The following is a 12913-nucleotide window of genomic DNA, read 5'->3' as shown; positions in this document are numbered from 1 at the left end:
AAGTCAATAATGGTGCTTTTAAAAAGTAAATGAGCCAGATGTAGTGGAGCAAGCATGTATTCCAAATAACTCAGGAGGATTAAGCAGCAGAAACAAGAGTTCAAAGACAGCCTCAGTAACTTAGTGAATCACTTAGTAACTCAGAGAGACGCTGGTAAATTCAATAATTTAATAAGTAAAATTGTATCAGTTATATATTTTGTAATTTTATATATATGCATACATAAAATGATGTGAATACATTCTGGGAAATTCATTCTAAGATGATTCTGCTATTTTCCAAATACCTGAGTGTAATGACAAGAATCTAGTTGGGACAGACTACTACATGGTGAGGCTCTTTGATATATCCATTCCATAGTTGTACATAAAGTCTACCACTTACCAAAATACCATAACGTCCTAATAGACTGATGTTATAAAATTAAAGCAATCAGTGTAGACCTCATGATAAAATTAATACATGGTGGAATTCAAGACAAACCTCTTAATAAGTCTCTTGCTATTTAGACAGTTAAAAATCATAGAGATTGTAGTGCAGTAAAGAGGAAAAATGGCATTGTTTCCAAAGAAAGAGGCTAGGATATGGGGATATTTGTATGGTAGTAAAAATGCTATTGTATCCTTTACTCATACCACATAACCCATTTTCACATACTAAATATAAGAATTATGAAAAATGAAATATAAAAGAAATTATAAAGCATCCAAAAGTTGACATAAGAAAGTGAGAGAGGATGCATATAGTGGTGTGCACAACTGAAATATCCAGTACTCTAGAGGCTAAGGCAGGAGGATCCCAAGTATATTGCCAACCCAGGAAACTTAGCAAAGTGTGTCTGAAAATAAAATTTAAGAAAGAACTGTTATAGTTCAGTAACAGTACACCAGTTTCATTTCCCAATATCACAAAAGGGAAAAAGAACAACAAAAAAGTTATTTCATTTCAAAATTACACAAAATAATATTTTAAAATTTATAAATTGTACAATATTAAAATAAAAATTCTGTTTATCAAATGATTCCATGAATTGCTGTGAGGGCAAATGACTTATTTGCCTCCTATATAATCAAACACTTATAAAAAAAACATACAGACTACCAAAAGAAAAGAAGGCAAGAGACTTGAACAGTCACTTTAAATAGGCAATATATAAGTGCTTCATAATAATGAAAACTAAACATCCTTAGAAATAAGGTAATGTAAAATAAAATCACATCATATACACAAAGTTAAACAGTATTGATGAACATGTGGAAGAAAGACATTCTCATAAAGGGAAGATATAGTTGAAACTGCTATTATCCTTGTGAAGAATTTTTTAATCAAACATAAATGATATATCACCACCAGAAACAGAGACTGAAATTACAGCACCTGGACATATGAAGACAGAACCATATTTCTCCTGAGTTGAAAACCAGGAACATGGTTAAAGGGGTGGTATATTTAGGAAGAAATAAATAATAAACTGTGAAAAATAATGGTTCTAGAAGTTAGACACATTTTTTGTCATATTCACTTTGATAAATACTAAAAAATTCCATGTATACTATATAAATTCATCACATAAATACTTTATTTCATATGTAAGAATGTTTTAAAATGTGCAGAATTTGAGAAAATAAAAATACACAGAAGCACATCAAAGAACCAATTGCTCACCTTATGTATAGATGGTAAAACTATTATAAGTAAGACCATTTTCTAAAGTCAACTATAATAATACCTCAATAAAATTAAAGAAGGGAACAATGCAAAAATATCCAAAATTCTCCAGGAAGTTTTTACATATATATAATAAGCCAAGAACTCTTGGAAATATAAAAGCAAAGTACCAGCTATCTTTACCTGATACTAATATATGTTTTAAAATCATAATATTGTGGTAATATAAAAACCAAGAAATCACAATAGAGAAAAATAGATAGGTATATCCATATTATCTAAATACTGTTTTTATTGTTAAGTGTAATAAAAAACCTATAAAATAAAATCATATCAAGAAAATTATTTAATGTAAATGAATGATACAATTCAATCAAAAGGTAGATATTAGAACTAGAGGCCCAGACCACTGGTTGAGATTGTATGCAGAATGTGTGCAGTACTGGAATAACACCCCAGCACCACCCACCAGGAAACAGATATTCAGAGGAATGATTATAAAAATATAACAAAATATGAACCTCCTGACTCCTGATCCACTCATGGATACACCAAATCAATATTTACTCCTGTTTTGAATCTGTCTTAAATTTATAAATTAATAAGAGGCATATAAAACAAAAAATCTATCATCAGATGAGTAGGAAAGGTTGGTTTATACTAGGACATTAGCATTCCTTGAGCAATGATCCTTATAACTTGGACAGGATACTTAAATTCACTGTCACCTTGAGTAGAGGATGACAGTTAGGGTCATAAATATAGCACATTTAATTCTAAATTTTCTGTAGTTTCAATTTTAATTTAACTGGTGTACACAGAGAAAGAGACTAGATATATATGAGTATAAACATCAGAAAAATGAGTGGTTTTCCAGGAAAATGCAAGAGCCCTGCATTTATTTCATGGGACCAGAGAAAAAGAGGAGGTAAAACTCAAGGGTGTCATCTTTCCCTAAAAGACATTTGCCAGCATAATCTGCAAAAGGCTGTTGCTAACAGTTGAGCTTCTATATACCCAGCACCAAAGAGTTAACAAGGGAAATACAGTCCATGACTGGCAACCCAAGTGGTAGTAAATCACTTTATGAGCCCTCTTTCTCAGCACCTCACTAATATCTCCAGGACTAAGCAATTCTTTCTGTAAGGACTTTGTCTGCAATTAAAATTTTTGCATGCAATGGACTACATCCTAAACCTCCAGGCTTTGGGAACAATGACAATTGCACATATGCATACCTCAGTATATTACAAAGAAGAGGCTCCATATTGGTATGCAAGCATTTCCATGGGCTAAAATCACCACCAGGAGTGAAGAAAAGGGATAAATATACAGATCCCTATTTACTTCTAAAATAGGATCACATCACCTTCATTCAATGAGTATAAGGCAGCACTGATTCTAACAAACTTGCATCATGAATTTATTGTACCATTCAACTATAAGACCTTCTGTGCCCTGAGTGCAGCTGTTAGACTGACAACTATCAAAAAGTGGAAGAATAACAAGTACCCCAATTATGTGGACATGGAAGAAAGAAACACTTTAAATTGCTAGAAATGAATTTAGTAAATCTAATTTTTAAAAAGCTTTGAAAGTTGAAATTTCTTTAAAAACTAACATAATAATAATAATTCTGGGTGTATTTCTAAAGTATTTGAAATCAGTATGTTAAATAAATTTTTACATTCTTATATTTACTGTAGTAGTATTCACAGTAGCCAAGGTCAGGAAACAACTGAAGTGCATTTTGGATGAAGGGTAACCCAGGAAATTTCTTCCAGCTTTAGGGCACTCAGCTACTTTCCTGAAAAACTATACCACCTAAATTAAATCTGCTGTCAAACAAGATAAGACCCAAGTACTGATATTCACTAGACTCTCAAGAGACAGTAGATGTGCCAGCTGTGGGATCCTCATATTAGATAGTTCTGAAACACAGTACCAGGAAAATATTAGAGGGAAGGAGAACTTTCTCACATAATTTCCATCAGGGCAACTCTCAACACAAAGATATTTTGACAAGGTATCTGTCTTTGGAGAGAAAAAAGGAGAATACAAGCACATAGTTTTAATACAAGCAAATAGTTTTAAGCACATAGTTTTAGCATTGTATTGAGAGATTTCCTATAATTGAACCATCTAAAAACCTTATTTTATTTAATTGCTGAATTCATTGTAATTGTTTAGAATCATTATTATATACTACTATATATTATATATTATTATATAGTATTATATTATATTTTATATATATTATTATATATTATATATTATATTAGAATCATCATTATATTTATAAACATGGAAGTGGGCATCTATAATCATAAATGACAACTGGTCTAATGTTTCATGTTTTTTGTATTATGTTATTAGGTTTATATTTAATGTTGACCAACTTCATACTATGAGTTAGTGGGCTTTCTATTTTTTTTAATTGTTGTTTTTTGTTTTTTGGTACCAGAAACTGAACCCAGAGGTGTTTAGTCATTGAGCCATATCCCCAGCACTTTTTCACTTTTTATTTTTATTTTTATTTATTTTATTTTGGTATCAGTATTGAATCCAGGGGCACTTAACTACTGAGACACATATCTAGTACCCTTTTTAATTTTTTTTTTATTTTGAGACAGGATCTTGCTAAGTTGCTTAGGGTCTCTCTAAGTTACTGAGGCTGGCTTTGGACAAGTGATCCTCATGCTTCAGCCTCCCAAGTTGCTGGGATTACAGGCATGTGCTTGTATCTTTTTTGATAATCTGGAATAGTTATAATCACACTGAAATTTTGTTCTTTAAAGAATAAATAAGTTCAACAAGAAACCCTCTGATGCATTTTTCAATGTTAGCATTAACACTTTCTGGTTTCATTGATGGCAATTGGTTCTATTTGTATTTACTATTTTCCTTGGATCAGTTTGGTTTACATAAGAAATCTTCCCCAGTTTTCAAATTTATTTTTATAAAGGTACATTTGGTATTCTCTTACACTCTTTTTTAAAATCATTCTATCTCTGATGTGTCTCCTTTCTCATTCTTAAGCCTGTATATTTTATTCTCTTCATTTCTTCTTGATTAGATTCATAGTTTATTAGTATTATTAGTTTATTCAAAGAGAATAATCCAAATTATAAGATATCACACATCTCCCAGTTGTCTTTGATGATAAAGAGGGATGATGTATTTCCCTGTTAGAAGTGTCAAAAGTACTTTTGTGGGGCGGCATTCATCATTTCTGGAAGTTTATAAGAGTGAGGTAAAAGCACAAGAAAAAATCTCAGGCAGAGAAAAAATAATGTAGAAAGCATCAATTTTGCAGTGAGAAACTAGAGAAGAGCACCCCAAATTAGTGAAATACAATTTTCTTTGGTACCAAGGATTGAACTCAGGAGCACTCAAATACTGAGTCACATCACCAGCCCTATTTTGTATTTTATTTAGAGACATGGTATCACTGAATTACTTAGTTCCTTACCATTGCTGAGACTGGCTTCAAACTTGAGATTCTTCTGTCTCAGCCTTCCAAATGGCTGAGATTACAGGTGTGTGCTGCCCAGCTTGCAGAACATTTAAAAAGAATCTAATCATGCAAAATACACCTTTGAACACTATCAATATGTGCTAATTCTGATGTTATATATTTAATAATAATTATTATCCCTTATTTCAGGTTACTATATGCCAAGCAGAAAAAGAAATTATAATAATCTCAATTAATCTTCCTAACATTGTTAATATGTATCATAAGTATCTTGCCCACAGTCAGCTTACACCACTGGTCAGTCTACCTGTAACATTTCTAAGGTGTGATTTCAGTGGATTAGTGATTTCATTTGCATTCAAAATATAAAATTTGTTCCCAGATATTGCCTTAATTATGCAATGCAGCAGTGCACCTTCCTAGAATCTATAATTCAGAACTGAGAAAAGTACATAAGCCTTTATACATATATAAACATACCCACACCTCTTTTATCTTCAAAACATCCTCCTTGCCCCTTAGCCTGTCTTCTCCATCTCACCTCTTCCTCTTCCTCTCCCATCCCAAGTAACCTTTCTCACATGCTTGAAGTCATCTTTTATTTACCTTAGGGTGAGAGTCACATATGATGGTTGTCTACATATAAGATACATATGAGCACATTCTATTTAATGAAACCCATGATGAGTCCTCTTGTGGATTTCAGGGTCTAGGCTTGTCCTCTGCAAAAATTACTAGCTCACCAAACACCCTGCACTGGTTTCTCTCCTCTGATAGTTTTAAAGGTTTTAGCAAATGTAGGTAAGTTAGCAATCATCCACCCAGTTATTCAAGCCATAAACTTAAAAATCATCCTTGAGTTTTCCAAATCATTACCCCCAAAACATATCCCAAATCTTTCTCCTTCTCCTCCTTGTCACTACTACCATAATTGTTTAATTGATTATTATCTCTTTTTTCTAGAAATAATAATTTAATAGAAAAAGAACATTATTTCTGTGAATAAAATATTAAAGCATTGCTCTTTATTCATTCAATGACATGAAGAGGTGATTGTTGTTACATATTTAAACTCTAAAATCAAATCAACTTACTAGAAACTAAGGAAAAAAAACTGGCCTGATACACAGAGACATAAATGTAGCAAAATGCATGATATCCAGGTCCAGAGCTTTCAGGAAATTTTATCATATCACTCACCAATGTATTCAGTGTTACATTTCCAATATAATGATTATTTTTTATAAAAATCTTATATGTTATAAATCCAAACCACAAAATATCCCTTGAACATTATTTCACTCAAAGTACAAATGGATTCCTGGAAATCTTATTCACAATGCTTCCTAACTAGATTTTAGGGAATCATTAATGTGTTTACCTGTGTCTTGGGCCTTAAGTTCACTGGAACACATTCCACAATACTTTCTCATCCTACTTACCTTGGGCATACAAGTTCTCAAAACTAATAGTCATACAATGAAAATCAAATGGCTATTTAGATAAGTATCACTTTTTCCTCAATAAGGAGATTAGAAATGACACACTATAAATAGTTTGTGCAACCAATATTTTGCCAAAAATAAGTTAAAGCAGCCTTAATGATGCCCTTTTCTAAAAGTTATAAATATTTTATTGTTGATCATCAATAATGTGTTTTAGAGACTAAAATGTTCTTTTTTTAATCTTATTTTTTTGTGAATATTCTATTCCCCCAATGCTGCAGCCCACTGGAAATTTCTTTTTATAAATATAAACAGCTTCCCCTACATTGTGCAAAGAAATTCACTAACTCAAGTAACATAGCTTCTGCTTCTGTTTGAAATAAATTTGAATCTTATTTCAAAACTGACTTAACAACAACAGGGGTGGAAACATGTCCTGTCCACACTGTACCACCTGTGCTTTACCCTCAAAGGGTCTTTTCAAGGAGGACTCCAGTTTTCTATGTTTCTGCCCTTTGCTTCTCCTGGACCTCAATGGCTCACAGTATTGTACATTAACCTAAGCCATTATCTTTGGGCAGAGTCCAGCAAAAACTTGAGTTCTCAGCCCCTCACAGTGAGCTGGAACATCTCACTAACTGCTTCTGGTTTTCACTGCTATAATTCACCCCAAATTGTTAAAGGATTAAGTTAAATTTATACCCTAATTGAATTTTAAAAACAATGGGAAGAAAAGAAAATCTTCATAAACTTAAGAGACTTATTGAAATGGAAACTGGTTCAGGGGAAGGGATGGGGCTAATTGATTAATGTGGGAAAAACCAAAACAAAACCAAGATATTTTAAGGAAAGGTTTCCATGAACAAGAACTGCTTAATGAAAAGTTAGTTCTTGCTCAGAAAAGCCTAAGGAGAGAGGAAAATAAATGTGGATGAAAGAGTGTATGTCAGAGGCAAATGGCCATATTCTGCCGTGAAGTCTATTTTGATGAAATTCTTCAAGTGTTCCCACTCTCTAGAAATGTGGCAAAACAGCTATTCAGTTGAAACCACCCAAGGAAATAAGGGTAAATGTCCTCTTGACAGGGGAGAATGCACAGAGGCATTGGGCATCTCAGTGGAAACAGGGCTTAGAGTGCCATTACCTTAGGAGAAAAAGCACCTTAATTTGATTTGGGGTTCCAGCACTAGGAATATGGGTAAAGGGAACACACATTTTGCTAACACATGTATCAACTCCCCTCTGGTGTCCATGCATCATAGTAGAATATGCATGACTGTGAGGGGAGGAATCAGTTCCACAAAGACGCCCTGCAACACATACACCTTACCCCTGGTGTGTGTCTGAAAATGCTGAGTGAAATCTGGGAATTCTCAGAGCTAGCTGTCTGATCTCCATGAAGGCTGAGCCTACACAGATTCCCAGGTAACCCCTAAGTGGAAATTAACATTTTTACCTCCAGCATACAGGAAAACCCATCAAGTCAATATTTGGATGGAAAACAGACCACAAACACAAGGCCAAGGGTGTTTTTATTGCCATGAATGCTAATCTTAAAGAACAGAAAAGAAAATACATCACCCATGACCTAACTTCAAACTTGGCAATATGTGTCAAATTCTTATTTTACATATTGTTTAAGAAGGAAGTGCCATACAGCCAATAAATTTATGACAAACACTTTGCTAAAAATCATACACCAGACTGAAGATGAAGCTCAAAGGGGCCACAGGTTGACAAAGATGACCCTGAGGGTGATTTTTTTAGACACCAGGAAGTAGATCACTAAGGGTAAGGAGCTGAAATACAGTAAACTTAGCACTTTATGTTCTAGAGTTTACCTGTCAGGCAGATGGTCTTCTAAACTGTGTATTATTTTATTTTATCACTTTCCTGCTCAAAACTATTCAATGGCTTTCTAATGCATTTTGAATAAAACCCAAATTGCAATCTTCATCTAAAAGGTCTGATATAAAACAGACCTCACTTTCTTGCTATTCTCATCTTTTTTATCCAATTCTCTGCTGTATTTTCCTCCTAGTTTTTTCACTAACTTGCTTGTGCTAGTGTGTGAGCTTTATGATTTGCATGCCATCTGTTGAACCAGACCTGGACCTGGAAATCAGGGATTCTTCTTTGGACAATAGACTTATTAAAAGCCTAGGGGCAACCTGTGCATCACTGGTCTGTTGTTTTTGGAACAAAAATGCCAAGATAATTCAATAGATAAATAATAGTCTTTTTAACAAATGGTGGTAGGACAACTGGTAAACCATATGTAAATCAATAAATTTTAGTCCCTACTTCACACTGTATTAAAAAATTAACTCAAAATATATTAAAGATCTAGGTTTAAGCTAAAACTCTAATTTTTTAGGGGGAAATATAGGTATAATCTTCACGACCTTGGACTAAGAAATGTTTTTTAAATATGACACTCAAAACTTAACCAACCAAAGAAAATAGAGATGACTAGAAGTTAACAAATTAAAACTTATAGGGGTTGGGGATTTAGCTCAGTGGCAGAGTGCTTGCCTAACAAGTGCAAGGTCCTGAGTTCAGTTCTCGGCTCTGAAAATAAAAACAAAAGAAAACAACAAAAAAACTTTGTTTTTGTCAAATGCCACCATTAACAGTGTGAAAAGACAGTTAACTCACTAAATAGGAGAAAGTATTTCCTTATCTATCATATAGCTCATAAGAATCCAGAATACAGAATACATAAACAACTCTTACAACTTGGCAAATTAAAAAAAAAAAAAAAACAATTTTAAAATGGGCAGAGAATTTAAATGGAAATTTCTCCAGAGAAGATAAGTAAATGACCAGTAAACACATGAAAAGATGTTTAGCATCATTAGCAATTAGGAAGAATTCAAATTAAACCAGTAATGACATACCAACTCACATTCTTAGGATGGTTATCATTAAAAACAACCAATAAAAAAGTAAGTGTTGACAAGAATGTAGTGAAAAGTAGCTTTCATACATCATTAGTGGTAATGTAAAATGGTGTGGCCATTATGTAAAACAATTTAACCATTCATGAAAAAGTTAAATTAAGTTCACCATATGACCCAGCATTTCCACCTCTAGGTATATATCAAAGAGAGATGAAAATATGTTCACACAAAAATTTGTACATGAATATTCTTATCAGTATTACTCATAATAGCAAGAAACACAACACAAATGATCAGCTGATGAATGTACTATATTCTCATAATAGAATATTATCCAGTCATAAAAAAATGAAATACTGATGTGTTCTCTAACATGACTTAATGGATAACTTTTTTAAATTTGTAGTGCTGGGAATTGAACCCAGGGTCTCACACATGCTTGACAAGTGTTCTGCCACTGAGCTACACCCCTAGCTCTAGAAAACATTTTGCTAAATGAAAGAAGTCAGGTTCATAAGGTTGTGTGTTATATGATTCTTTTTATATAAAATGTCCATAGTATCCATAATAGATAAATAAATAGAGACATAAAGTAGAGAAGTAGTTGCTAGAGATTGAGGGGAGGAGGAAATGGTAAACAACTGCTAAAGGGTACAGGATGTGTTTGGTTTGATGAAAATGTTTTGGAGTTAGTTGGTGGTGGTGGTTGCATAACTTTATGAATACGTGAAAATCCACTGAATTGTGGAAATTGTTAGAATGGTGGATGTTATGGAAATTTCATGTTAAAAATCCAGAATAAGGGGCTGGATTGTGGCTCAGTGGTAGAGTACATGCCTAGCATGGGTGAGGCACTGGGTTCTATCCTCAGCATCACATAAAAATAAATAAAGACTAAAAAATATATCTAAAAAATCCAAAATAAATAGTGCCTAGGGAAAATATCAAGAATTCAGTATTCCTAATGGTTATGCAATGAGCAAGCCAGTGAGGAAATGTGGTAGAGATGTAACTTTAGGATTAGATACTAATTTTATATAAAATCATGACTGTGTCTAAGTGTGCACATAAAATGATTGAATATGAAAACTGTCCTGTGGACCCCACAAAGCAACCATTAGAACTAATGAATTAATTTAGCAAAATCCTAGATATAAGGTAATAAACAAAAATAAGCTGTATATTTATATACTACAGCAAACAATTGGAAAATAAAATTTTAAAAATTGCATTTATAACAATATTAAAAAACCTAAAGTCAGGCATGGTAGTTCATGCCTGTAATCCCAGTGGCTCAGGAGGCTGAGACAGAAGGATTGCAAGTTCAAAATCAGCCTCAGAAAAAGTTAGGTGCTAAGCAACTCAGTGAGACCCTGTCTCTAAATAAAATACAAAATAGGGCTAGGGGTGTGACTCATTGGTCAATTGTCCCTGAGTTCAATCCTGGTTTCCAGAACAAACAAAAAACCTAAAATATCTAGAAATTAACCAAAGGTATGAAAAATTTCTATGCTAAAAATTGCAAAACATTACTGGAACAATGATTAAAATCCCTAGATAAATCAGAAAGCATACCATATTTATGAATTGACTGATTCAGAAATGTTAAAGTATCTGTTATCCTCCAAATACATCCATAGATTCAGTGAAATCACAATTATAATTTCACTAGCCTTCTTTTTTCTAAAAATTATATATAAGCAAAAAAAAAAAGGTGCAGGGGGTCTAGAATATCCAATGGAACCTTGCAAAAGCACAGCAAAGTTGGAGGGCTAACATTAGTTGACTTTGGTATTTACAGTAAAGTTAAAATAATGAAGGCACTGTACTGCTGACAAAAAGTTCATCAAATAGATGAATAGAACTGCAGAGAAATCCCAGAAAAAACTTGCATTTACTTGTTTGATTTGCTATAAAGATGACAAATTAAAGGAAAGTCTTTTCAACAAATTGTACTAGATCAACACAATATTAATATGAAAAAAATGGGTCTTAACACCTACCTCAAATCATACACAAAAAAGAATTCTAGATTAATTATAAATTCCAACATAAAAATTAAAACTATAAAGCATCAGAAGAAGACATAAGAGACTTGTAGGTAAGCAAAAGTTCTTAGAACACAGACTTACCTAGCCAAAAAAGAACAGATTGATAAGTTTGACAATAAAAATTGGAGGTGGTGGCCACAGAGAAGAGGCCCTGGCTCCCACACCAATGAGAAGTGTGAACTGATTCAGAAGGCTGAACTAGCAAAGTAGGCCAAGCACTATGATGATGTGGCCATCTGCAAGAAGTCTGACCCAGCAGGCTGCAGATCTCTCCACCTAAGAGTGCAGCTTGTTCTCAAGTGGCCTATAAGAATATGGTGGGGGTTCACAAGTTCATCTGGAGGGTGAGCATTGAGCATAAAACTTATACCTTTAACAAGGAGTTGCAGCTGATTAAGGACTATTGAGAGAAAGTGGAGTTGGAACTGAGATCCATCTGCACCTTGGTCCCAGAATTGTTGGTAAGTATTTAATAGCCAATGCAGTTAATCCAGAGAGTAATGTATATATCTGAAAATGAAGGGAGATTACTTTTTGTACCTTGCTGAAGTTGCATGTGGTGATGATCAGAAACAAATAATAGATAATTCCTAAGGAGCTTATCAAGAGGCATGTGATATAAGCAAGAAAGAAATGCAACCCACACACTCAGTTTGCTTCAGGATTGCTCTTAAATTTGTTCTTTTTGACTGTGAGATGCCTAAAAACCCAGTGCTTTCCTGAAGAGTGTTCAATCAACTTTTGATGAGGCCATTGCAGAACTTGACAAACAAGGCTCATACCAGGAAAGCATCCTTGTCTGCCATTGCTTAGAGACAACTTTACATTATGCATAACAGACAGAACAGGAGAAGGGACCAAAAATTAAATACAAACAGGGTGTCATCCTTCCCTCCAAGAAATATTTTCACACATCTCCATTCCTTATTGTGCTTGGATTTCCTAGAGCAAAGAAACCCATTCATATATGGAATCAACTCTTCATAATCTTTTCACACTGCAGCTTTGAGTAAACTCCATTCCTTGATTTGTTTGTCTCAACTTTCCTGATGTGCAATTACTGCAGTAGGTAAGTATTAATAGCTTCATTTCATGTAAACATAAGTAACTTCTAAACAATTAGTAGAAAACTAAGAATCTGGTATTTAAGTAATCCGAACAAGTCATTCTGCAAATGACCGTGCTTTGCATTACTGTGAAGACAACAAAATGTAGATAATTGTAATTTAAAGAGTGTTCTAACCAGTCATGGTTGTGCATGCCTGGAATTCTAACAACTCAGGGAGGCTGAAGCAGGAGAATTTCAAGTTGAAGACCAGCCTTAGAAACTTAATGAGGCCTTAAGCAACTTATCAAGACCTGGTCTC

General features: G+C 33.6%; 1 pseudogene; it reads left to right on the top strand.

Moving 5' to 3' along the window:
- The first annotated feature begins 4844 nt into the window (after positions 1-4844).
- On the top strand, positions 4845-12414 carry LOC124974388 (14-3-3 protein theta-like; annotated as a pseudogene).
- The last annotated feature ends 499 nt before the right edge of the window (positions 12415-12913 follow it).

The sequence above is a fragment of the Sciurus carolinensis genome, unplaced genomic scaffold (genome assembly GCF_902686445.1).
Source record: "Sciurus carolinensis unplaced genomic scaffold, mSciCar1.2, whole genome shotgun sequence".
In the NCBI taxonomy this organism is placed as follows: Eukaryota; Metazoa; Chordata; class Mammalia; order Rodentia; family Sciuridae; genus Sciurus; species Sciurus carolinensis.
This window is presented reverse-complemented; position numbering and strand designations above follow the sequence as displayed.